Source organism: Harpia harpyja, chromosome 4 (genome assembly GCF_026419915.1).
Source record: "Harpia harpyja isolate bHarHar1 chromosome 4, bHarHar1 primary haplotype, whole genome shotgun sequence".
NCBI classification, from domain to species: Eukaryota; Metazoa; Chordata; class Aves; order Accipitriformes; family Accipitridae; genus Harpia; species Harpia harpyja.
In genome coordinates this window covers 18,366,271-18,392,966 of record NC_068943.1, presented here as the reverse complement: position 1 = coordinate 18,392,966, position 26,696 = coordinate 18,366,271, and the positions used below count along the sequence as shown (strand labels likewise).

Sequence of the window (26,696 nt, the reverse complement as noted above, 5' to 3'; positions counted from 1 at the left end):
GCATACCCACCCCACCACTCACCCCGCAACAGGCACAGAATAAAGCTGCGGTGCTTCTGTCAACATATTTGTTCAAAGTAGCGTTTAAAGTCTGTGTTCGCTGGCCAGTTATTTCTTGCTCTTGTTATGGTCTTTCCTACAAAAATGAGATGTCAGAATTTCAATATGTTTTGTGTTCAGTAAATTATACTTGTTTTCAAAACATCTTTAACCTTTTCAGCGGCCAGTGGCCTGGCAGGCAGACCTCTTGTGTCTTTTCATACTAAAAGTCTGACAAACATCTTCTGAAAAAGGCAAGGCAGGCAGGGAGATAGTATGTAAAATTACAGAATATCAGCCAAACCAGTAGCGCATACTGCATTGCTCTCTAACACTGGGATGGTAAATCCTGCTATCTCATTTCTGTGACAAAAAATTGGGCAACAATAAAAAATGGCCCAGTATTCATCTGTTTTTGTGACAGGCTGCTTACATTTCAGTCTCTGGAGTTCAAAGAGCAGAGACGTGGTTTACATAGATGTGCTGTGGGTGAGCTTCTTTTTCTGAAGGGCTGAAGCCTAACTCTACCAATCTGAAAGCGCTAGATTTAAAAGCCATTTTGAAGAACAACTCTGTTTTGAAGTCTCACATTATTTCAGAGCCCATCTTACTCAACAATACTATTTGGAACTATACCCCAATTAAATGCACAGCTTCTCATTAAAGCAATGTGTTACATTCAAACACTGGCAAACATCAGGAAGGAGGATAACATGGCTTAGGGGTCCAGAGTCCTGCAACTATTTCCTGGGTATCCTTAGTCCTGTCCCTTATTCTTTTTGTGGTTTAGCTCCTGATTTGAAAAGTGTGGGGATACTAGCCTTCCTCCTTTTCTCCCTCTTCTTCCCACCACCTTAGGTGTATCACCTTTTTGGGAAGTGGCTGAATCACACACTTGTATGAAAACACAGGTTTTCCAGGCAGAAGAGTAAATGCTAGCACTAAACAAAACTAACAAATTCTATAAGTATATCGTATAAAAGATCGAAACGTAATCTCTCCTCATTTCTGACCCTGCTAACAGCGAGTAAATGCTACTTACTGTTTGCAATGATGGTTAGAGTGTGTTTCATCCTTACTGTAGGTGCGTGTTTTAGGTGAGTATGGTTAGGAAAAAATCCTTACTAACGCTACATAGTGATCAGGCCTATCGTCCTACTTCATGCCTTTGTATCACACACGCATCGCCAGAGAAAATGCGAGCCAAATACTGGTACTGGATTTTTGAAAGATCTCTTAAGAAAATGTTAGGTTTTCTTTTTCTGAAGTAATGATTAAAAAAATCATTGAGTAAAACGGGTTTGCGATCAGACTGCTTCTACCCTGCTGGCAAACCTGCCAGAAACTGCAGGCTCCCAGCTCTGGGACAAGAGAGCCATTATTGCCCAAACGCTCACAGGAAGGCGAAGCCACTACTTCATGTTCTGGCAAACGTCCCTGCAAAAGGTGGTGCTGTGATTTAGGTGCCATTCAATGTTGTTTTCAAGACATTCACTGAACTGAAGAAGCACCATTAGAATACGTCAAGCACACGTCAAAACCCATCTAAATCAACAGGGGCTCAAAATACATCATGTGCTTGACATACAATAATTGACATGTCATACTACGTTTGACATTTCAAGGACAGTAGTGCCTATTTAAATGGAGACACGGTAATATAAATATTTTTTTACTTGAGCTAACCAAAATCTAACAGGGCATGTTGGTGAAGAGCTGTTCAGTAAATATCTGGGGAAAAAAGAATTCTTTCAAAACAGTAAAATCTCTAATGGCTCAAATTATGAAATGCAGAAGAGCCAACTTACAAGAAGGTAACTCTACTAACACATTACCACCTCGGGGGGAAACTCTGGTCACACTGGCTAGCAACCTGCTACTGATTTCCATGGAGCCATAATTTCACCCATCCCTCCCTACTCTCTTTGCATTTCTGCCTGGGTTTAGGCCTACAATTAACATTGCCCAGACTATCAGCATGACAACTGATATAGAAATATGGATTAACATGATGGGAGTACAGGGAGGCATGCACACAGTATGGGTCACGCTCTTTTTCCCTGCGTAGACAAGACAAATCGCAACGTAGCAGAATTTTGAAGTACATATGCTTCACCTGACACCTCATCCTCTCTCCTGGAGGCAACGGCATGGGGACATCACCAGTAGTAACAAAGGACCTACAGAACATGTTGACAGGACAAAGGGGGAGGTAGTATAAACCATCCAAAGAAGCAGCAGCCACGCAAACTATTTACAGCATGACTAGGAGATTCCTCCAAATTTAACACCTACCAAATTGAGAGCCCACTGTCTTACTTTCTTCTGGTTCCCACTCATAAAGGATCCTTGGTCTTTTTTTCTCCATTTACATATTTGAAAGGGGTTTTTCCACCATATGTTGTGATGCAAAGAAAAGGTGCTGGCAGAAAGTTTTTAAACTGAGGGTTAAATAGATTAAATTAATCTGCTGCCGCTGCTTTTACCTAATACTTTCATATACAGTCTTAATTGATTCTTTCTTGTTCCATCTTCTCTCCTCTACATTTCCAAGACATGATGCTATATTCCTCTGAACTGCTGTTCAGCCAAGCCATACATATTTCACTCTTTTACTCTGTCCTCTTAGCTATCCCCTCCAGCAATCTAAGCAGTTTGGTGCTCCTCTCAGGTCTTGTTCAGATTTGTAAATGTATTGAATGAAGCACAGTTCCCTGAAATAATGCTATGTTCTCAATGAAGAAGCATGACAATAGCATTTGGAGGATGAGACCCATTTGCTGTATGTGTAATCTAATGATGTTACGCTATGTGGATGCCATATACGAAAAGCCACTGTAAATGAAGGTGGGTGGAACTGCCAGCATACAGAATGAAGAAAGCATGCAGAAATCTAAAAACCAGGTAAATGACTCCTGTGCAGAATATTCTTCCCCTCCACATTTTCTTTCATGGAAAACTCTACTTTGAAGAATACAATGAATTTATTAATGTCTAAATGCCCAATCTATGAGAGGATACAAGCAAACTAATCTACCTTTTTTTTTTTTTAACCGAGATCCTGCTCATAAATTCTGTGATGCTGATGGCCAAACTAAACAGAAATATTGTGTTAGTTTAAAACTCTATTAAACCAGAAGGGGGAAAAGGAGATTGGAGGAGGTAATCATGTTAGACCAGCAAGCAGAGAATTTTAATCCCCCGCCAAAACCCTCAAGAAGTTTTTGGTGAATCTTCTTAATTGCAGCAACTACAAAGAAAAGTAGTATGAGTAATCTGTCATAAGTCTCCTTCTCCTTTCAGAGCTGTGGAGAATTGAGCAAGGTAGAGAGAAAGATACGGTGCCAGGGTTTCATTTTAGACCTCAGAATTAAATACAGAGATCAAGTAGTTCAAAGGAGATGAAGGAAAAAAGAGTTCATGTACTTTGTGAATTTAACTTCTTAATAGTTGCATCTAGGCTGCAATAACAAGACAAGAGCATACTGGGGGAAAATGGAAAAAGACAAAACTACTAACAAATGTGAAGTTATTTTCAAGACTCAGAATAGGATAATTCAAAGAACTGAGAACAAAAAGGAAGAGTAAAACTATAAAGCGCTTTTTGACAGCCGCCTTTTAAAAAGTTGGCTGAGCAGGTTTATCAAAGTGTGTGAAATGTTTGATCCTAAGCTGAACTTCCATGAAAACAGAATCATATTCCTTTCTGTTCAGCGGTCAGAGAAACGCTGCCAGAGCCATAGCAAAGGACAAAGAGCACTTTCTGATTTTAAATTAGGGAGTGCTGCATGTATAGACACAAATGTCTCTCTATATGTAGCTAAAAAGGTGGCTCCCAAACACAAAGTGTGTTTACACATTTAACTGACTAAACCCAAGAGATCAAAATCTGAACAGCTGGAAATTAAAATAGTATCAAATAACACAAGCGAAAAGGAGGCTAATTGAAACATAGTTTTTTATATAGAGAATGGAAATACGCAAACTTACTCAAAATGTTTTTGCTAATTAACAGTTATATCAAGGCTCTGGAAGTAGGATCTATCAGTGATGAAAAGACATAAGAATGCTGTAATGGCAATAGGTATCTATTCCAAAAGCATACCCAGCACCAAATACTAGGGCACAGTATTTTGAGCTTGTGTATGCCATGCTGAGCCCAGCCCTGCTCTGCTCCACCTGATGGTTGTCCTCCTTCCCCTGCCCCCATCTGCAACCCACCAAGGGGAATGAAGCCATTCCACCACCCTGCACACTGTACATTAGGGCTGGGACATTCTCATAGATTGAAGTCGGGACAGTCTGTTACCCTTTCTGCACCAAATGCCATACCTCTGCTCCTTCAAGCATGCAATGGAATTTCCAACACCTTCAGGAACTGGACAGGACATGCTGCTTTATGCAGAGGCTGTGCTGCGAGGCAGCCTGCTTCACAGTCCTTACGAAAACGTGGGAGCTTCTGCTTGCCCCAGAGCAGATCAGAGGTACCTGGTCTCATCAACAAGTGTCTGCTTGCTCCTGCAAACTCAGACTTCAGTGGGATGCTGCCTTGCTTGGAGAGAGGAGGCTGGCCTTGTGCAAGAGAGGTTCTTCTCCCAGTAGGATCCATTGCTGGGTCTTCCCTTGGGACTGTGAAACTGGACAACCAGGAGCAGAGGGAGCAGCAAAGGAGGACCAGAAAAGTGAGGGCACCAAATGTGACACAGGAAAAAAGGTGTCCGCCACTGTCCCAGTTCAAGGTGCTACAAGTCTTCAAGTCGTCCAGACTAAGGTCACTAATTCTGATCTCTAATTTTAAGAAGAAGGGGAAAAAGTGTAAAACAAACAACCAGCAGTTCTTACTTGTGATTTCTAAGTCAACAGTCACAGCCTTACTCCAATCAAGTCTGCACTGGATCTTCTTTGCACGCCTGCCCTGCTCCCAGTCCTCCCCCGTATGCCACCACCTGGTCTGAGTGCTAACTTCCCAGTACGGTATTAAACAAAGGACTGAGAGGCTGGAGCTGCAGAAACATCTGAGGGAAAGGAGACAAGGGAGATGAGAAAAGCCCCGTGACACTGCAGTGGGAATAGTCCCTTCATATATGCCCTTCTATACACGGGTTGCTTTCCCGTCCATACTCCCAGGATACTCTGCAAGCCCTTGCAAAAAGAATGCAATTGAGCAGACTTTTTACATCAAGCAAAAACAAACAAAAATATGTTTGTCAGTTAAAAAGTCCTAATACAGACCACAATTCTGATAGCTTCTTTACATGTACTCTTCTAAATCCAATTTGCTTTCAGTGCAACTACCTGCAGGAATACAGCCACAAAATGGCACAGAAAGGTTTAAAATTCAGGTCAAATGTTAAGTTGGTCAGAAAGTTAAGGAGAGGCCATGTCACTCCAAAAATGTAATTAATTTTTAAAGTCTAAAACCAAAGTAGGATGCCAGAGTGACTTGTTCACGTTCAGAAGCTATCTTAAAAAGGTACCTGCTTATGGTATAAAAATGGAGAACTTTAAAAATGAAACATATTTTTATTCAATTAGTAGTTTGTCCTTCTAAATCTCTCCAGGGTTTGAACTCATGAAAACCAAGTAATCTGTTTTCTTTCTCTCTGGAGAGAAAGCTTAGCTTCTAACCAGCTTGGTTAGCTTCTACACACATACTTTTTCAGGTTGATCTTCATGTTACACAGTTTGTGCCCCAAATCAGTATTCTAAAGAAAGCTTAAAACCCCTCTACAACTTGACCATCAGGTGATGTTTGGGATTTAACAACATTATATTATAAAATTAATAATTTTTAGAAGATGAAAAAAGTAAAATTTACATCTTGCTGCTTAATATTACAGCATATCCATAGAAATGAATGAAAATTGCATCGTATTGAGTACAACATTGAAGGGAATGTTTTCAGTCTCAGTTACCTGTACCCAACTTTGTTGCAACTTTTTGTTGCCTCCTCTAAATGTGTACTTACATGAAAGCTGTTGTCCTCCTTTTAGCACTATGTTATTTCTCAATTTTTATATGTCATTAGAAAATTTTAATCAGTTTTAATATACCTAGATTACCTGTATACAAAAAAGCACTTACTAAAAAATCAAAAATACTTTTAGAAGTTCCCATTATTCCCACTGAAATGAAAAACAAAGAAAGCAATTCTATTGCTCTGAGAGGTTTTCCTCTACTATTGTTTTCACATATACATTAATTGAATGCCACTCTTGAAAACGCAATCAACGTTAGGTCTCGACTCTAGATGGCAGCAGCCTCCTTTAGTTTTTAGTTTTCTCCTTAGTTTCCCGGCCTTTGTTCCTTAACCCTCCAAACAATTCTATACTTCCTTCTCTTCCCCCAAAATAAAGATTTCAGTGCTCCAAGCTGCACAGTCTGGGGAAGATGACTGGAAGGCATTTTCACTAGAAGAAATCAGGCCATTCCTGCAGTTAAGCTACATGGTTCTTCAAAGCGTACAGAATAATTGAGGCCTAAAGTGGGAAAAAAGAAAGGAAGATTTTTCCCCTCCCCCTTCCCCTATCAGTCACCTGGAGAAATGTTAGAAAAATAGTGCTGCTTTTCGTCTAACAACAGCCCCCTCAGAAAGGGAGGGGGCAAAGGACAGAGAAAAAGAAAGAGACACAGAAGAAATGGAACAGAAAGGTATCATTTCATAATGACTTTGAACGAGGAAAAAAGTCTACCTAAAGAATATGGCTTTAAAGCACTGAACAATTTAACAAATCTCTCTCTTCAGGCACAGTATACTGACACTATGCTGGTGGAGTTTATTAGATGAGCTGAGGCTACTTTATGTATTGTAAAACTTAACACATAAGGAAGGATATTGCTCAAGCTAAAACACCTTGTCTGAACTCCTTTTCTTTTTCCCTTCTAATATTTGCATGTAGTTTTGCCACTCAGCCACCAGTCTTGGCAAGACTATTTTTCTACATATGTCCTTCCCCCACCCTGTTGCTAGTGTCCCCTGTAATGGGTATTAGGTAGGGTACTGTACCTCCTCCAACTCTAGCGTTTCTCACATGCTCTTTGATGTGATCACATCTCTGACATTCACATCAATCAAATGAAAATACAGAAATATCTTAAACAGAGATTTCTAAAAGTCCATGCATGCATTCCTTAACATCTGTAAACTGTTGCAATTAGAGGCCGATTCTGTGAGCCCCCAAGCATATAAGCAATTTTATTTGGGCAAACAATTCCAGTTCAGCTGGATCAGTCCCCTCTGTGCAGTTTCCCATAAACATATTTTCAAAACCAAGATATTAGACTTTTAAGTTCATGTTTACTGTCAGCATTTTGAGGATTCCCACATACACATGTTGTCATGGTCTTAATTCTGCTGGTAAGGAGACACAAGGGGCATTGGAGACCATTCAGGAAACTGCCTTTTGGAATAGTTACTGCTGAGGGGTACTTAATGCAGCGCTCTAACACATCAACATGTTAGCATTCTATCCTAGGCTTAAGTTTGTGCTGTCTTCACAACTCATGGACTTCTTTTTTTCTGTATAAAACCCACACCGTTCAGTCCCCTACATGCCAATTTGAGGCCCCAAATATCCAAAGGCTGGTGATGCTTAAGATGCGTACACCTAGCTGCAAAGCATATGCATGGTGGAATGATAAAGGCTATAAAAATACAGAAAACTCCAATAGGTATCTTCATCCTCACATTTCTCCAGTAGTAGTCAGGAAATGCATTTTTCTATGAGAAGCATAGAAACAAGAGAAACAAGGATTCTGAGAACCAAGGATTTAAGAGTAGCAAACTGACATAAAGTACCGTAAGAAACATATAAATACGTAAGAAACAAAAAATATCAACTACTGAATTAATCTCTGACTCGCTCTACTGTAAGATCAGACAATTTTAAGAAGTCTGAATACAGACCAGGACTGCTATTAGACTCTGCTTGAGCACCATTACTAATTACATGATCATTACATGACATTTCTCCCAGCGTGGTTTCACCATACACCTGAAATGATGTAACCGCAGGCATCTAATAAAGGCAGTGTTTTTGCTTTCTTCCCCCTCCATCCCAAGCCATAGGCACCTGTGAGAGACAGAAAGAGTTAATGTCTCGCACATCGCGGCGGGGCAAGTTCTGCCTAAACCCAGGAACCCTGCCTAGCAAGGAACCGCAGGTGCAACGCAGCCGACCGGCCCCGATCCGCCCCGGACACCAGCCCGGGGCGGGAGGCCGTGCCGTGCCGGAGGGTGCGCAGCTCCCTGCTCGCACACGCTCTTCTGACGTGCCGAGCGGGGCAGCTCACCGGCCGCGGCCAGAGGTCCGACCGCCGTCAGGTCTGCGCCCAAGGGCACGTCGCCCCCAAACGGCCCACCCACCCCTTGCCCGAAGCTTCTGGAAGCACGAACCGCCCGTCACACCTCATTAGCCTAATGAGCTCGAGTGCCCGCCCGAAGGAGGGGCCAGGAGAGGATAAAAGGGCGCGAACTGAAGCCCCGCGTGCGCGCGCCCTCCGGGACGGGACCCTTCGGCTGAGGGGAGCGGCGCTGGAGTCAGGGCCGGTGAGAGCGTTCTCCTTTCTCTTTTTTCCCCCCATAATCCCTAGACTTCATCCCTTTCGACACAAACCGCTGACCAGCTCTGGGACTTGGAGCGGATCCAGCTGCCGCCGGGCTCCTCTCCGAGAGGGAGTCTGGAAAGCGAGGGGGTCCGCTCTGAACCTCCTGACCCGATGGGAGGGCTCGCCTCATTGTCTTCCCTGAATTAATCCCCAAGTAGGCAAGGCTTGTAGTATATATTTGGTGATGTATGGTTAGCACGTTACACAGTCTACTGATGTAGTTTCATACCAATTCTTATTGTGAGCATACCAATTCTTGTTGCAAGCATGCCAATTCTTGTGAGCGAATAAAAGTTTTCTGAGTTAAAGGATCCCTGGTGTTGTTTCACCTTAATCCTGACCTGGGAATCAGCAAACCTGAGTCGTCATCCTGAGAAATGGGGATGTGACAGCACGTCTAACCCTATGGAGAAGCAGGTGAGGGAGCTAACGTGTGCCACTGCTCTCCCTGGTGTGATTCACTGACACTCGGCTGAACTTTGGTACCCACACAACAGAAGTGGCCAAAACCCATGGCTAGGAACGGGGACTGCACTCTGCCCGTAAGATTTGCCCATTCATCTGTGCAATCAAGTTATCCCTGCTGCTTTTGGAAAAGTAACTAATATCACCAAGTCACATCATTGATAAAGGACTCGAACACTAAGTCAACAAATGAGGACTTCCACTCACATACACTCCGTAACTTAGCTTGTCACATCACAACTGAAGCATCCCAGACATAAGGTGTCTTCTAGAAGACCACACTAACACTAACACTTTTTAACGTGAAAGCCCCAACTACCCAACGCTGACATACGTAGTTCTGTGTTGGGGGTGTGTGTAAAAAACTGAAATTGGTGGATCTAAACGTTAAATCCTGCAATTGGATCCAGATGGCTGAACCTCTGTCCACCTGGGACCCCACGCGAGTTAAAGACATTCCTTGAAGGTGCAAAGGGTTCTCTGCATGAGTGCAGTTGCACCACTGGGATCAAAATCTTGACTTTTGGGTCTAACACAATTACAATTCAGAAATGACACATGAACCACAGCCACTTTAAAAACTGTATCTTGAAGGCCCAACACAATTTATGAGAGCATCAGAAATCACCAGTGGTCTCACCCTTAGGACTACAGTAATGAACAATTCATTTTCGTGCTACTAGAGGGAGCAAAAAGAAAGCAAACAAAGCAGTAAACCTTCCTCTTCCTTTCTTCTCAATTATTATCAGGTTGATCTATAATTCATAGGTTTTACTATGAGAATCAACATAAAATCTGAACAGAGTTCAGATTCATGAATTTATTGTCTCAATACCCAAGTGAGGCTGATGGACAATGTTACTACCATTTTTCAGACAAAGGAATGACACACAGAGTAATTAACTGCCTGTTTTTTTTCTTTTTTTTACAATAGGTATGGTCTGGAATAGAAAATATGAGTGATTGGGGCATAAGAAATGTGAGATAACAGGAGTGGCATATGGCAGACAGGAAATCCTGAGTCACGGTCCCATATACCTACTGAAAGCAAAGGTGTATGTGATTCCAGATAACTCATCCTTCAAACTCCACTTTCCTGGCTTTCACTGTGTGCTCATTTTATGGCATTTACAATTAGAACTCACATACTAATTTTCAAAGAAGGATTTTTTCTCCAGGATGGTATTTTTACCTTACACCTCCCTTTACATTTGTTATGTCCTCTTCAAACATCCTCTTTCTCTGTTCTAATTTGGTTAAGTGGTTTGCTTAGACTCCTTTCAGGGCCAAAGGAAAGACAGACATAGGGAGAAACTGGCAATTCTTGGGATAATTCACCTCATGTATCTTAGACATACATATTTTAACATGGGATGGAGATGACCACCTCTCTCCATTAAATGCAGAATGATCTCTACTTATCTACTCTACTGGCGAAAGGAGTCAAACTAAGAGAAACACTGAATATTTATTTATCCATGGCAGTATCTTTAGCTGTTACACTGAAGGCAACAGGTGACACTGAGAAATCAAGGCAACTCTTTCCACGCTGCTGATAAAAAAAGGTGCTGCTTTGTGAAGTGTATTTAAGAGCAGAGATAAAGGAAAATGAAAAAGACTCATTTGTTTTACAAGTTGTTTGACTGCCCAACAAATTGCTTAGTCATTTGTCTACTCATATTTGCCATACGCATACATTTATGAAAACGCAGTCTGACCAAGGGACCACAGAGGGTGTCTGGAGGCAACCCAGGGCATGCTGATAAACCCTTGACTTTAATGTATCAGACTTGTAATGAGGGACTAATTTGGTTCTAAGCATTAGCTTGGCAGAAACAAAATACTTATAGACTATTAATAGAGAAACTTTTCGCAGAAGCTGTGACCTTTATGACTTAGCATAGTTTACAGCCCTACCTCTGTTACAATTAAGCAGATCCTTGCTGCAAAGCACGTGTTTGTGTCTTTTTCTCCCAATTATAAGGAAGGGACTGCTAATGTAGAGCAACTCTTCAGTACACATACTGATGCAAATCCCTTCTGCAGTACAGAGGTGTACTGAAACATGGTAGGGAAAAACACAGGGTTTATGGTGTTCTGAACAATAATGTCCCCTAACATCCCACAAAAATCTGTCCTCAGTATCGACAGCCACTCTAGTTGAAGGCCTATGGAGATTTGAAGACAGTGATCTCTATGCTGTGATAATAAAACTAATTAATAGGAGAAAATATTATCAGTCACAATGTTGCAGTGGAATTGGGGGCTGGCGGCGGAGAGTATGGAATTGGTTACTTCTATCCCTTCAAAGTCAGACATATGTAATAGATTTCTAATGACTTTGGGTATAATTAAACATTTAAAAACAGTATTGCAAATGCCTGATGGAAACCAGTTATGAAACACATCAAAGAGGATAGTCCATTTACTATTTCAGCCTTTATTTGCCAAGTCATGTGTCAACAAAAATACTGGTTGGTAAGGTCAGTGAGGCTAGAAGAACCAGGGAAATAACTATCAGGATCATTTTTAACACAAGTGGTTAAAGTCTAAAACTGAGGAAAATATGTAATGCAAAATATACATTTGCATTTTTAGACACATTAAATCAACTTTTTTTTAATCATAAAAGATACTTATTTGTCTGACTCCATCTGCTCATTGCTGTAACTCACAGCAGTACACAGAACATTAGTGAAAAGACATATAGTCTAAAAGCGCAGGTGCATGGGATTAAGCAAAAAGAAGACATAAAAGAATGTAAAAAGACAGTAAATTAGCTGCAGAAATACAAGCTATAGAGATAAATTTGGAAATAATTAGAACAATAGGTACAGTAATCCTAGTTCTTCCTGGTACTGCAGAAATGAGGAGCTCTACAGGGGTATGCCAATACCTCAAGTAGCAGAACAGCAACAAGCATCATTTTGTCATACTTAAAAAAAAGAGGGTTGAACAAGCTACCGACTCATTAGAAGCAAATGGTGAGAGCAGCTAAATGACTGGCATTTCAGCAGTTTTATGCTTTGCAACCGTTTGTGCCATGAGGAATGATTTGCAGTGATGTTCTGAATGTAAAGAGTGATAGAATAGTTTACGGGAAGCATGTTTCTTTATCCTATTCTTAGTAACAGATTCAAATGATGGCAGATCTAGGATTAATTTGGTCTCAAGAAGAGAGCACAGAGTGAACACTCTCCCCGTGAAAATTATTTCAGCCACATCTTTGACAGCTGGCCCACAACCATGTTACCCTGGGAATGCCAAATTTGTGAGATAACCAATGGGAGATAGTAGAGCTCTCCACAGCCAAGAATGTAACGATAGGAAGTGATTATTCACTATTTTTTCTAAGAACTGGAGGCTTAAACTGAACAGAGGGAAGAACTTTTTTTCTTCATGTAACACATACTTGGAACTCATTGCCACTGCATACTACAGAGGCCAAGAGAATAAATGGGCTCAGAGGAGGATTTGACAAGTTCACAAAGTGCAGGACCATATATGGATATTAAACATTCAAGTCAAGAAATAGCCTCAGAGGCTGAAGGTGCATAAACTACTGATTTTTTTAAGCTATAAAGTACAAGATGGATAGAGGGAGGGGACGTAGGTATTCCAGAGGAAGAATCACTCTATACCAACCTTGTTTTTCTGTCCTTTTGGTAAACACTAGCCAGGTTACTGGGTCCACTTGGCCCGACTCAGTAGGAAGGATTTTAGACTTTGGTCAGTTGTTTCTATACACACACTAGTGAAACATGCCCTTTTGAAACCAAATGCCAGCTTTAGTGAAGGACTCCCATATCAGAGGAGTAGGTAGGCTAGCTCTTATGCCAGCAGGACCAGGATGACCTCCAAACTCCACACTGCTTGGGGCATTCACAAATACATGGCATGTGCAACAAATGACAGCTTTAAAAATGGCAGACCCAAGGAATCACGCTCATCAGAAAGGAAAATGTTCGATTTGCAATACCTAGGCTATCCTTCAGTCCAACAAGGCAGGGCTCTTCGCTGCACATTGTCCATTGTTTTGTTCAGGTCAAATCCAGATGACAAGCTGATGAGCATAGTAACATTTCCCATTCAATATTTTATAGTCCCATAAGGACATGCCATCTTCTCAGTATCACCTAGGCCAGGAAGCAGGTGTAGGGAGCATGAAGAAATATCTAAGGGAAGGTGGTGGGTGGGCTTGTTGTTCTCAGTGCAAGAGGCTGGAGGAAGGGTGAGGAGCCATTGCCAAGGCAAATGGGGAAGGGACAGCAGCAAAAAAGAACAGGACATACAGGCTGCTGAAGTGACTGAAGCATACTGGAAGCAGCAACAGGTAGTCTGAAAGGTTGAGAAGTGGTGGAGGTTTCAACAGCTAGCTCAACTGAACAAGCCTCCTTGATCTCATTCTTAAGACAATTTTCTCTAAAAAAATCCCTACTCTAAGGACAGGATATCTTAGCAACTTTTGCTCATCAGGTCTGGTGGTAGAAGTAACAATACCATGGAAACCACTTTAATTTTCTCCATTGAAATAATTGTAGGGCTTAGTGCTTGTATCAAGATCATACACAACAGTATTTAATGATATTACCACGACACAGTGATGGAGAGGGTGGCTGGGAAAGAGGAACCTAAAAAAAAAAAACCAAAACCAACAAAAAACCCTCCACAAAATTGCCTGTCGAGTAATTTTTGTGAAAAGTAATTTACACAGCAGTTTTACAGAAAAGAGAATTATGCAGTTAAATTGGCACTGCTGGATAATTACACTGTACATGAGGCCTTGCTTTTAGAGAAAAATATAAGCTAATAAAAAGAGTCAGACGATCGGTAATGGCAGGGCTTTTGGGAGATACCGGAGACACAAAGCTAAATAATTTAAAGCTATGCAGTATAATGACTGTGAAACTGAATTATTTTAAGTTTACATTAATCCTCCACCCCATTACATATCTAACATTAAGTCCAAAAGCTAGAGAATCCCCCTCCGCTGCAAACAACCACAGCAACAACGAGAAAGCCGAGGGGATGTGATCCCGAACATGACTGGACTCTGAATGTGTCCTCCCAACTGCTGTGTACATCCTTAATATTCAGAGGTCTGCTAGAGAATTAAAGCCAGTTTACACTTCCCTCCAGTTACTGATGGTTCAAGTAAGGTCTCTCTCTAATATGGTCAACCGCAGTCAATCAATTTTCTTTGTGGTGCCTTTTTGTACCTTTCAAGCACCAGAAGCAGATGGCTCAGCCTGGCTGTCTCACTGCCACATTCGTAACGGAGAAACCAGTGAAAAGTTAAACAACATTGAATTAACAATGAAAATGATGACTGGTGTAATGAGAGCATTTCATTACCTTTCTGTTGTAAGCAATTTAGCCCTGATTATTATTGACCTTTGGCGATACTGCAGCCAAGTAAAATGCGCTATCCTAAAAAAGCACGGGTATACTGGAAGGCAGACATTGTTTCTGAGTGTATTCATAAATAAACCAGACCATTTCCCTTCCTGTGTTAGAGGTTTACCTTACAGCTCAGTTATCAGCATTCAGCAGTCACCCTTACTTTGTGTCTGTGCAACAAACAATACAAGAACAACTTGACACAGTACACCTGGCACATTATTATTATTATTATTATTATTACTACTACTACTACTACTTCTTCTATGGCACCCAAAAGAGCACTAGGTACTTATCAAAGTAGTTAAAAAGACAAACTATGTGCTGCAGTGAGCTAATACTTGGTGAAACAGTAGAACTACACAGGGGTGGAAAAACAGGAGGAGGTGGTGTAACAAGAGGAAGTGTACAGGTTACAGGAATAACATTAAACAGTTACTAATCTGGGAGACATGAAGTTCAGTGCACACTGCTTGTTCTTATTCCACACCGAGTTCAGAGGAATCCCCGTGACTGGACATTTTGTTAGCATGCTTTCCAAATCCACTGTTTTTTCCAAAAATGCAGTTTGCTTGCATGCTAATCCGCATTTTTTTTCTCTTAGGTTTTGCAGTCTGAAAGTAGATATATTTGAAAGTTTTGTCAGTTCCAAAGTAAATATGACTATTAAGGATTTATGGTGCAACACACAGCAGCCACAGATTCGAAGCTTTCACTTATTTCACAGTGACGGCACAAAAAAGTCCATGACTTTGGGCCAGGATGCACCAGGCCAAATGCACAGGAGCAGCTTGCTTCCCTACACACTACATGACGCATCAACAGACCACACTGTGGGACTCCTCATGCTCACAGCGCAAGTTAGAAGAACTTGCAACTGACTTGTTTGTCTTGCTCACTCTTCATTTGATTTTTAGGCCTCACTGTTTAGGGAACCACGCAGCCCACTTCGTGTAGCTGACCTACTCCCACTGGAGTGCTACGATGCCGTGTGAGCCTGCTGCTCCCACACACCTCCGTGTCCTGACAGCACTTCCCCCTCCTCTGCCAGAGGGATTACAGCATCCTGCACCTGCTGAGTGCATTGGGGACAGCCCAGCGGGGGAGGCAGAAGAGAGGAAGGTGCATCAAAAAAAAAAGACCAGGAAAAAATACAGTGCTCGTTACCAAATCCATCTACCAGTACAAAAACAATTGCCACGCAGTTCCCTGCTCTTTGGGCAACCGCATACCATCCAGAACAAAGCATGCTGTTGGCGCCTCCGGACTATTAATAATAGTAAGGTATGTGCTGCAGCGGGAGGGAGAACCGCGAGGGGTAGTTCTCCACAGGGCTGGCATAAGGAATGGATCTGCTCCAGGCTGCCTGCCAAATGTACTGGAAAACTTGACTTGCCGGGGGCCGCCAAAGGATGCTTTTCTCCTGTCTGCAATACTCTTCGGAGGGCTTTTACCCAGACCGGGCTGCACTGAGACAAATGCAGGTGGGAAGTATTCCTGCTTGCCCTCCAGTCTCCACAACTGGTACTGCTGCCTTCTGATGAAAGAGTCACTGGGCTCCCTGACCACCCTACAGATAAAAGCTTCTGCTTCATCCTGCCATGCCCATGGGGCTTTATAGAGGTCACTGGAGCCAGTGGTGAAATCATTCCTACTAGGCCCTTAACCCAAGGGGAAGCAAGAGGGACAGCAGAGCCTGCCAGAGGGACTATTCAGGTTTGTCCAGGACCCGCTGCAAATGTAGAGATTAGGATGGTCTCACAAGATACAGAGGAGAAAAGAGAAAAATTCAGAATGTTTTGCTGGAAACACCTCAATCCCTGCTCATAGCCTCATACACCAGAGGTTTTGGAAGGGGGCAGTACACCAGCACTGAGAAAGGAAAGGGCACAAGGGAAAAAAAAATTGAGATGCTAGTGTCCATCAGTGCACCATTTAGCATGGGGAGACATGTCCGAGGGAAGTGTGTATTCATGAACAATCTGCTGCCAGTTCAGGTCTTGGATCACCTTCAGATTTCCATGCACATGATGTACCCCTGTGATGCAATGTGTCCCTGCTAGGGTGCTTCCTCCCCCTTCAGATGGCTGACAAACTGTAGAACAATGCACGGAGAAACGATTGCTGGCTTAGTTAAACGGATTGCAGACGGCTAGCTGCTAGAAGCATTACTAAATATGTTGATGTTTCATAACTGAGTTTACTCTCATTGCTATTTGTGTTTCTGGTTTGCGTATAGCAGGAACGGTCAGGCAGGGTGAATGCATGCTGTTGTGCAGATCTGCTGCAATACCTCATTTTCACCGGCGGAGCTAATCGAGGCTTCCCAGTTCACTTTTCCCGGCAGCCTACCCTTGCTCCGGAGATGCGCTGTGGTGCATTGAAAGAGAGCCCAGCTCCCTACAGAAGTGCATACAGAAAATTTATACCTTTATCTATATAAAACCTTCAGCTTTCAAACCACTAGCACTGACTCCACAGGTAGGAGAAGCAATTTGGCTTCCATGTGTATGGATCAGAAAGAATTTGAGATACCATCTATTTTGCAGAGGATTAAGGCTACCAAGTTGTCCTGGTTTCAGCTGGGATAGAGTTAACTGTCTTCCTAGTAGCTGGTACAGTGCTATGTTTTGAGTTCAGTATGTGAAGAATGTTGATAACACTGATGTTTTCAGTTGTTGCTCAGTAGTGTTTAGACTAATGTCAAGGATTTTTCAGCTTCTCATGCCCAGCCAGTGAGAAAAGCTGGAGGGGCACAAGAAGTTGGCACAGGACACAGCCAGGGCACCTGACCCAAACTGGCCAACGGTGTATTCCATACCATGTGACGTCCCATCCAGTTTAGGAACGGGGAAGTGGGGGGGGGGGGGCAGGGATTCACCGCTCAGGGACTGGCTGGGTGTCGGTCGGCGGGTGGTGAGCAATTGCACTGCGCATCATTTGTACATTCCAATCCTTTCATTATTGCTGTTGTCATTTTATTAGTGTTATCATTATCATTATTAGTTTCTTCTTTTCTGTTCTATTAAACTGTTCTTATCTCAACCCACGGGTTTTGCTTCTTTTCCCGATTTTCTCCCCCATCCCACTGAGTGGGGGGGAGTGAGTGAGCGGCTGCGTGGTGTTTAGTTGCTGGCTGGGGTTAAACCACGACACAAGTTTCTATGTGTAAAACATCAGCCTGCCTCACAAATATAAACATGCAGTCAGGGTTTCCAGGGACACATGATCTCACATTATGGTATATGCCAAGGGGTTAACCTAAGCCTTTGAGATATGTTTTGAAATTGGTTTTGTTAAGTCATTGTCATCTCCTAAATATAACTTTGTTTTCATTTAAAAAAATCCTTTAGGAGTTTCCTCTGAAAAAAATTGTTCTTTGAGGCTGTCTTGAGGATTCCTGGAAGTTTTTCATGTGTTCTAAAAATCACCCCTGCAAAGCCCCTCACAGTCATGCCTCTCTGGTGCAGATACCCAGTGAATGCAGAGCCTGCAGGGCTCCTGCACTGGCTGCCCCCAGCTCTACAGCTTGAGATGACCCTTCCTGACCAGAGCTAACTCTCTGCCCAAATAATTTCCACGTGGCTTCGCAAGCTACTTCTTGTAGAGGAAAGCTTAACTGAATTATCACCTCATTCCAAACTAGTTCCTATACAAATAAGAAAGCCCGTGAGCATAGCACCAAAATTTATTGAAATGCTTATTTTCCTGCAACGGTTGACAGAGTGTGTATTACTTTTCAGCAGCTAATACAATTTTGCCCCTGTTCCTATAAAGGACCAACCACGGTTTCTCTCTAAGACAGAGCGCACCTCTGCGCTCACACAGCCAAGATTCTTCCAGGACTCTTTATTAACATTTTCCCTATGACGGCTGCTGCAGCTGAGCTGTTCTGCACAGATTTTCTGCTCGGTATGGGGGGTTGGGGAAGGGGGCGTTAATTATACAGAAAGATGGAGCGGGGCCAGGCAGCCCCTCTGGTGCACTGTCTCCTACATGCACAGCCTCCTTCCTGCTGTTCTGCAGCTACAAGGATCACCTGTTGGTCTTGGCGGTCGCCCAAGCTGGGGCCTAGCGGAAATGACAGAATCAGCTAGAAATGAGAGCCAGCTCCTATTCCAGCCACCCAAATGAGGGAAATACAAAAACAGATGATGGCAACGTGATCTAGCTGCTGCATGCGGGAGCCAAGAGGGGGTGGGGTAGAAGGGAATGGAGAAGGAAGGGCTATATGTTGAAAAAAAACAACCCAAAAAACAGAAAACCCCCAAAACTACTGAAAAGAAGCTTTTTTCCTTCTGTTCTTCTCTATTCATATTCAGCACAGCAAAAACATTAGGGGAGTTCTTCTCCATGTGAACACCTGCTGATAGGGAGAACTACCTACCTTGTTCCTGCTCCTGCTGGGAATGTTGGGTGTCTCCCTCTCCCATATGAGAGATGTCAAAGGGATATTCAGGTACGCGGCAGAAACAATCTGCCTTTTCCAGACCGACTCCTCTCTGTATTGCGCAGCAACACACGAACTGTTCAAAGATCTGTGTCAGGAATTCCCTTCTCCCATAACAACAGTGCTCAGCAAAACCTCTTAATTGATATTTGGTTGAGCTGCAATGTCATGCAGTAGAAGGATTAAACACCACTCGCGCCTCATTTCATTCTTCTGGGTAGAAAAGCAGCTAAGTAACCCAATAGAAAAGGTAACCATCACTAACAGTATTTAAAAGAGAGGAATGCTGCCTTTTAAATGATGAAAATACAAGCTAACTACACATTGCATTTCCAGATACAACTAGTTTAATACAAGATCCTGGAATCCACATTTACTCGAAGCAGTAAGCATCCTAACACCCGAAATTTCTTGTGACATTTCTCTGGACCCTTGAGTTTAGGGATACAATAAATGCATACTGTCTCAAATAGCTTAATAGGCTTTAAATGAGCTTTTAAGAGATTTTTTTTAACCAATAATTTTTAGAAACAATAACAATAAAAGCAAGAAAAACCTAATTCTTAAAAGGAAGTTTTTCCCTCTCCAAGAGCAATGGAATGGGTCCCCAGAGCTTACTTCTTCCTGAGAAAATACTTCATGAATAATCAATGCACAGGCCAATTCCTCAATAAGTACCGAGCCTTCAAACATGCCCAGTATTCAGCAGTCTCTGTGACTCTGGCCTTTAAACTGTAACACTTTTTGCCTTGCCCTCCCCAGTTTCTCAAGCTTCCTTTATTTCTGTTCTTTCTAGCAACTAGGTAGGTAAGCAGAAGCAGAATTCAAGCAGTGGGAGCAAGCTGGGGCTAATTTGCACCTTATGAATTATTCAGGCCCTCCTGATTCCTGCACCTGCACCGAGGCAGGAAGCTTGCAAGGAACAGTCATTACTCTTCTCTTGGGTTTGCACAAGCTTGGTTACTGCTCAGACACTTTGTTCTGTAACCAAGGGCTTCAGGTCTTGTATTAAGCTGTGAAAGTGGGGGGAAAAAAAATAACCTCACATTGTCAAACACCCCTCTGCTGCCCCAAACCCAGGATAATCATTCAACCCCTTCTGAGACAAATTGTAGTGTGTATCAGACTGCTGAATTCATCTCAGATATGCTAATCCGGATCAGAGCATCAGCAGAGAAAAAACAAATGTGTGCATGAGCTGGTCTCGTCAGATATTTACTCAGCTGTATTAGATTGCACGTTTAAACTTCTCCCTAGCTCAGTAGGGAGTATTTCACGTGCATCAAGTATTTCACATGTTAACTTGATCATTAAGGCATCCTTCTTCACAGATACAGCACAAATAAATTCTCTCCCTGGCATTCTGGCTAACGTCAGGGGTACTAACAGTTAAATACTATTGGAAGAGCCTATATCGTGCTTTCAACAGGATGGATTTAACGAGCAAATAGGTCTTTTCCATCTTAATCTACTATTATCTTGGTAAACAGAACGTGACACCTAAATGCAAATCCAGATATGACCCATGAATCTAGACAACCATTAGGAACATTTGCAGAGAGCAGATACAAACCAATTAGCACTATGAACATTTTAGGATAACGATATTTTTTTGAGTTAATATGCTAAGACAAACAGATCTAAAAGTATTATGCAAATTCAAAGCAGCAAACACCATCTTTAGTGCATCTCATGTCCACAATTGCACTGAGTATCTTTGGGTCTTGTCCTTTATTAACATGCCATCACCAACAAGTTCTCCAGTTAAAAGATTGTCTCATTAATCCCAAGCAGCTAAGCATCATGCTTTGATTGATTCAGTAAAACAGATCTGCAGCAACTGATAATGAAACCTCTTTAATCCCCTCTTCCAAAATAATGAGTCAAACACAAGTGTTAAGCATTCAGAAAGGTACAGTCAATCCTTATCAAATCTTTGCTCTTCTTCTTTCTATGCCTAAAGAAGTTAATTCATTTTCCATTCGATGCAGAATGCATGATTGGCCCTACGCTGCTCTTATCTCATTCCTATCCAATAATAGGTACTCTGACTCTTTTTTAAGGTATTTTAATCGGGCATGTAAACACGTTTTATTCTTTGATGCTCTTTCATTCAGCATCATTAATCCCCAGCATGAAATCAATAGACTTAAAACATTTAATCACGTCAAAAAGCAACATACAAATCCACAAACGACTTCAGCTCATCACACACACTGAAGAGCTTGCAAGTTGGAAACTATGCCATCTTTTTGCCACAGGAATCAGCAAACCCTAAGCTAGTCTTTCATTGAAGTAAACAGATTCTCTCTCCAAGTATCTGCCATTAGGCAAAAAAAGATGTTGAAAAACAAAACATGGGATTTTCTCTTTGCTCTGTCATCTTTTTTCATCCCTTGCGGTCACATTGGCCTTATGAGATTATGTGGCCTTGTTTTACCACAACTTCTTGACAGTACGCCTGTTTAAAAAAGTTTAAAAACAATTACAGTAACTGATTTGCAGAATGTACTGGAGGTGCAAGGGAAGGGAAAAACATCTTTGCAGTTGTTTATTTTCCTTTTTTAACAGCACACATTGTTTCTCTGCTTGAAAAGAACACATAAGGGACAACAATCATAGTTGCTGTTTAAAAGAAAATGAAGGTAATTTGCTTCAACTTATATATGATTTCCAAAGCCATTGCAATACAGAAAGTGACAAGAATCTCTTTAATGGGGCAGAAATTGTGGCTGAGATGTAAAAACTAAGGACAGCCAGACACATTCTTTGATAGGCAAAAGGGCAGAAACAGGTAAGCACGGAAAATGAATACTCTAGATAATGGAATAACATCTTTAATTCTACTACATTAAAAAGCACTGAAAGCTTGCTCATTTGAAAGGAGAAAATACAGTTCAGAAAGTGAAATATACGGAGAAGTGTGGAAACCAGCATGCTGAAACTCTGATTCGGAAGGCAGGCACCCAAAACACTTCTCACCCACTGTCGCATGAACAGTCCTATCCAGCATGTCCCTAAACTCATGAGGTCCTTCGCTGTTAAGCTGGAGCTTCTTCGGGTACCTACCACAAGGCATATGTTCACACATGCTCTTTCTGGCAGGTGCCCATTTTCCACCTACAGGCAGGGCAACATCCTGACCTTTGCCTATGTCTTGTGAAAAAGCCCCAAAAGGCAGGCAGAGTTTTGATGGCGGTGGCACTGGCAAGGTGCTGTATTGTAGCCTTGCGGTCAGGTAATTCTCCCAGGGAAGGAAGGACTTTGGTTGTAGGTCCTCAGACGGAAGGGTGGATTTGGCATCTCCACCATTGCAGGAATAACCTGGCTATAAGGACTCAGGGTCTGCTGCATGAGTGTTCATGGAAGCAAGGCTGCTCTGCAACCAGGAATGCAAGAACCATGAGGCTAAAAGGTTGGGCAGAAAAGGGGCATCTTGGCTCCATACTGGAAATCTGGACGCTCAGCTCCAAAAGGGCAATGGTGAAAGCTCTATTTCAGTATCCACAACTCTTTCTGTCCTAATATTGCTTCAGGGAATGCAGCCTACAGCCTCAGTCCTGTCCATGCTCAGGTAGGATTCAGGCTCTTCTTACCCCCACTCTCCTCATCCCATGACTTCTGTGCTCCTGTCTATACCATGGCCCATATTCAGTAAGAAGGGAGATGAGATACTCCACTGCTCCCCAAGTATCTCATCTGATAAGGCCTCTGCCAAGGATCCTAATGATTAAAACACCCCTGTGATGTTAGTCGTGAGAACCTAAAACTCAGGTCTCCTACTTTGTTGACAAGCTAGTTAATGAAGCTTTTCTGCAAAAGGTGAATATTGCTGTTGCAGCTGCCAGCTTGTTTTTCAAAAGAATCATCCCTGCTCCATTATCATCCAGAAAGGGCTATGTGGACTACCTCTGAGTGAAACAGATGCTTTTAGATCCTACTGGTTCCCTATATAGTCCATCATGACTTATCTAATGTAACTGAATTGTATTCCTATGGAAGCACTTATGTTCCCTAGGCAGTCAGTGTAGAGGAATATACACCTAAACCAGATGGGTAGGGTCTCCTTTTTGGTAGCTCCTGAGACATGCAACTGTCCAGTGATTGTAATGGGGAATTCAAGTGCTTTTCCTCAGAAGTCAATCACCCTGCAATGCTTAACCTTGACATACAGGTAGAAGTTTGTTGTCAAGTTAGGCACAAGTGATTTTTAGTCAAGCGTTAAAGTTTTGTTGAGTGTGTAACAGAGATACCACTCCCCTCCAGAGTAGCACAACATACTCTCACTACAGCTGAGTGAGGGAATGAAAATTTCATAGCAGGTGTGACTAATCCGTACTTTACTGTAAGTATCCGAAGTCTTAGTGACCTCCTGATTTTGCAGTTTTTCCCACTGAAAGTAAGGTTTATGCACTGAGCTGCATGGAGGAAAAGGCGTAGATTAGGGAATAACTTCAAATGCTTCGGCTATCCTAGATGCATTAATTTTTCATTACCTCATTTATGAAAAAAACCCCACCCAAACCAAAACAACAAAAACCTGAGATAAAACTAAAGTATGTAATGAGGACATTCCAAATCAGGCAAAGGAAAGATCAAGCATTTTCTTCTGGCCACACTCTTAATTACTACCAGCAACGTCCTATTTATTATCATCATCATTACTCTTTATCCTTTTTCTTTAAAAATGATCCAGATTGTCTCCCTAAATGTGTATTTTTTCTGTTTGACAGAGGCTATATTCACTCATGGTTGAAAGCAATCAAAGTTTAGACATAAGAAATGTATTTTTTTAAAGCCTGTGCTCTGTAGTTACAATTTGGTCCTGGACAGAATTGGGCCTTACATTCCTACTGACTGAATGGGAATCTTAAGAAGTGAAACAGTGTACTCTGCAATGCTTATTTTCTTTTTGAACTGGTGACAAATGAGAACTACTGCTTTGAGCTAGTCTTACAAATGGCAGGAATAAAACAGAACAGTGCAAACGTTCGTCTTTCAATAGTGGAGAGTCAAAGCAAACTAAGGTGAAAATGGTGTCCAGCAGGAAAATTCTGATCAGGAAAGTCATCCAACTCTATAGCAGCTTGACCCTAACATAGCCCCAGAGGCAGTGCTACAGCTGCCAGCTAGACAGCTAGCCAAGAAGCTAGCAGAGGTGCAAGCCAAGAAGCCAGCCATGAACCCACATGCCAATGCAGGAAAGCTATATTCCAGAATTTGGCATCTGGGTCGTCCAGCTGCCAAACATCTCCCATCTGGCTGAGCCTGTGGAACGAGGTGTTAAAAAGAAGAACAGAGGTAAATTATACAAGACCAAAAGCAGTACCATTTGCGAGACACCAAGGACGAAGAGGCACATGGTGCCTGCCAACATCTGAAACTCACACATAATATCACTTTGTCACCAGTGAAATGGTGGACGAGGGCACTTCTGGTTCAGGGGACGCAGTATGGACAAAATGCTCAACATTTTACAGGAAAAGAACAGTTAGACATGCATGAACTGGAGCAACAGTCCCAGCCTGTGGCCATCCATGGAGGTCAGCAGATGCAGAACATTTGTGTGGGATCGGTTTTGAGTAAAACTTACAGCTTTCAGTAGATTCCATGGGCCCAATAAAAAAAGAGGAAAGTAGCCTACAAAAAACATTTCTTTAAGACTTTGTGATCCATTCTGTTCCCCTGCCACTACAAAGAAAATCAAATATGTAAGAATGTTTCTGTACTTTCATAACTAGAATACCATAATTTGGCATGTAATTTTATGGAAGAATAACCTTCTTGAAATTTGGTGGAAAAAGATAACTTTAGTAATACAAAATTGAAAAAAACCCCAAAACTGGGCATGCATGAAATTTCATTCAAATGAAAAATACATACACTCACATAGCTGTATTTAATTGTAGCAGAATTCGCTTCTGACAAGCAGTTACTGTTCCTAAACTGCAATAGCTCCGTACTCCAAGAAGCAAGACCAGCTGTGATGAATACTCCTAGCAGTGTGAGCAGTTTTAGGTGCACCATAAGAATTCATACTTTCAAATGATACACTGACTTAAATATTCACCTCATTGGTCTCATTTCCACCTTTTACTCTACAGATAGGTCGACGTGGCCTAAATGAGGTTTGACAGATGTGATTTTCTTGAACAATTTGGTCCTTTATTTTAAAAAGACATAGAAGACCCCGTATCTCTCTTCCAAGTTTCTAGTTTTATTAGCAGCTATTTGGCTCATCAAAATATTACATTTCAGTCTCATCTCACTCCAGTCAGAGCCAACGAATTTTCAGTGGTTTAGAAGTGGTACGTGAAATGACTTATGCCATCTTCATCTACATCTAACCATTCATGTTGTTCAGGGGGCCTCTTTAGTAGGATCTCATATTCATTGTTACAGTATGTGTAAACTCTGCGTATAAATCCATGACCAATTTTTTGAGCAGAATGTTGACAACATAAAAAAAAAAAAAGGCAAAAAATTGACAAGATAAGCCTCTTTCATGAAAATGCTTCCTATAGAATAGAAGCAAATGTAATTGGTGATTACATAGAATATTATTGCTAATTTTGGCTAAAGTTGCCTGTATCCAAAATTGTATCTAAAATATATTTTAGAAATACAATATTTTGGGAGACTAATTTGGGAGAATAATTTCTGAAGTTGCACTGATGATTTCAATCGGATCAAAGAAAATGCTAAGGATTTTTTTAAAAATAAACGTATTTTCTCAATGCATCAAATTCTAAAATTCTGCTAATAATGTTACATTTTTGTACCCAAGGAAACTTTAAAAGCGTTGTATGGGCTTTAAGAGAGAAGTTGCTGCTGCTGCTGCTGCTGCTGCTACTCTGAAAATGTTTGAGTAACAAGATCCTGCAAATTTTTAATATAAATACACCAGTTGTAATGCAATTAACTGCAAATTGGAGATAGGACTAGATTTGAGGAACGATTTTGGTATTTGACTACTCATTAGCAATTTGAAAGTGTAATTGCTCTTAAACATGCCGTCTTATTATTATGAAGCTTAGATCTACTTATAAATGTGAAGAATTATATTTATTCTGCAACTTAATTGCTTATACTGAATGTAGATGTTGTTTTTCCTTCTGTATTCCACAGATAAAGGGCCCACAGATTACTAAGAGCTGGTAAAGCAGTGAGTTGATGGGTTTACACTTGTCACATGATGAACATGACTGCAAAGGAACTTTTATAGGGGCCCAGAAAACAAAGAAAAGAAGTGGGGAGGACAAACAAGCAAGCAAGGACAGGGAGAGCGGACATTTCATTGCACACTATTTTAAACCCCAAGAAAACAACAGCAACGAATCCAACAAAACCAGGAACACTATCGGCGTTGGTACATCGCTTATGTCATATGACATCATTTCTATCTGGGCAAGTGAGATGAACCTGAGGCACCTTACAGCATCACAACGCTTGCTGAAACCTCCCAGTCACCCCCCTCACTGGATCTGTATATAAACTCTCTACTCTAAAGCAGGGCATCTACTAGACGCATTACACAGTAAGGTTTTAAAATTTTAGCCTCCTTGAAAAAAAGGTAAGGAGACATTTGCAAAGACCTCTTCCTACATTTTACAGCTTTGCTTGTCAACTGTTTCGTGGTAACTGGCAATGACCCAATGTAACATGAGCTATGTTGATTCACATTAACTTTGTTACTCAATTTCAGTAGACTATTTTGAACATTTTAAACTGCATT

The 26,696-nt window shown here is 41.7% G+C and overlaps 1 protein-coding gene across 10 annotated transcripts in view; it reads right to left on the bottom strand.

The window, feature by feature from the left end:
- The window catches only part of KLF12 (KLF transcription factor 12), a 256,306-nt gene that overhangs the window by 41,170 nt on the left and 188,440 nt on the right, over window positions 1-26,696 (bottom strand). The gene's annotated exons all lie outside the window — the stretch shown is intronic.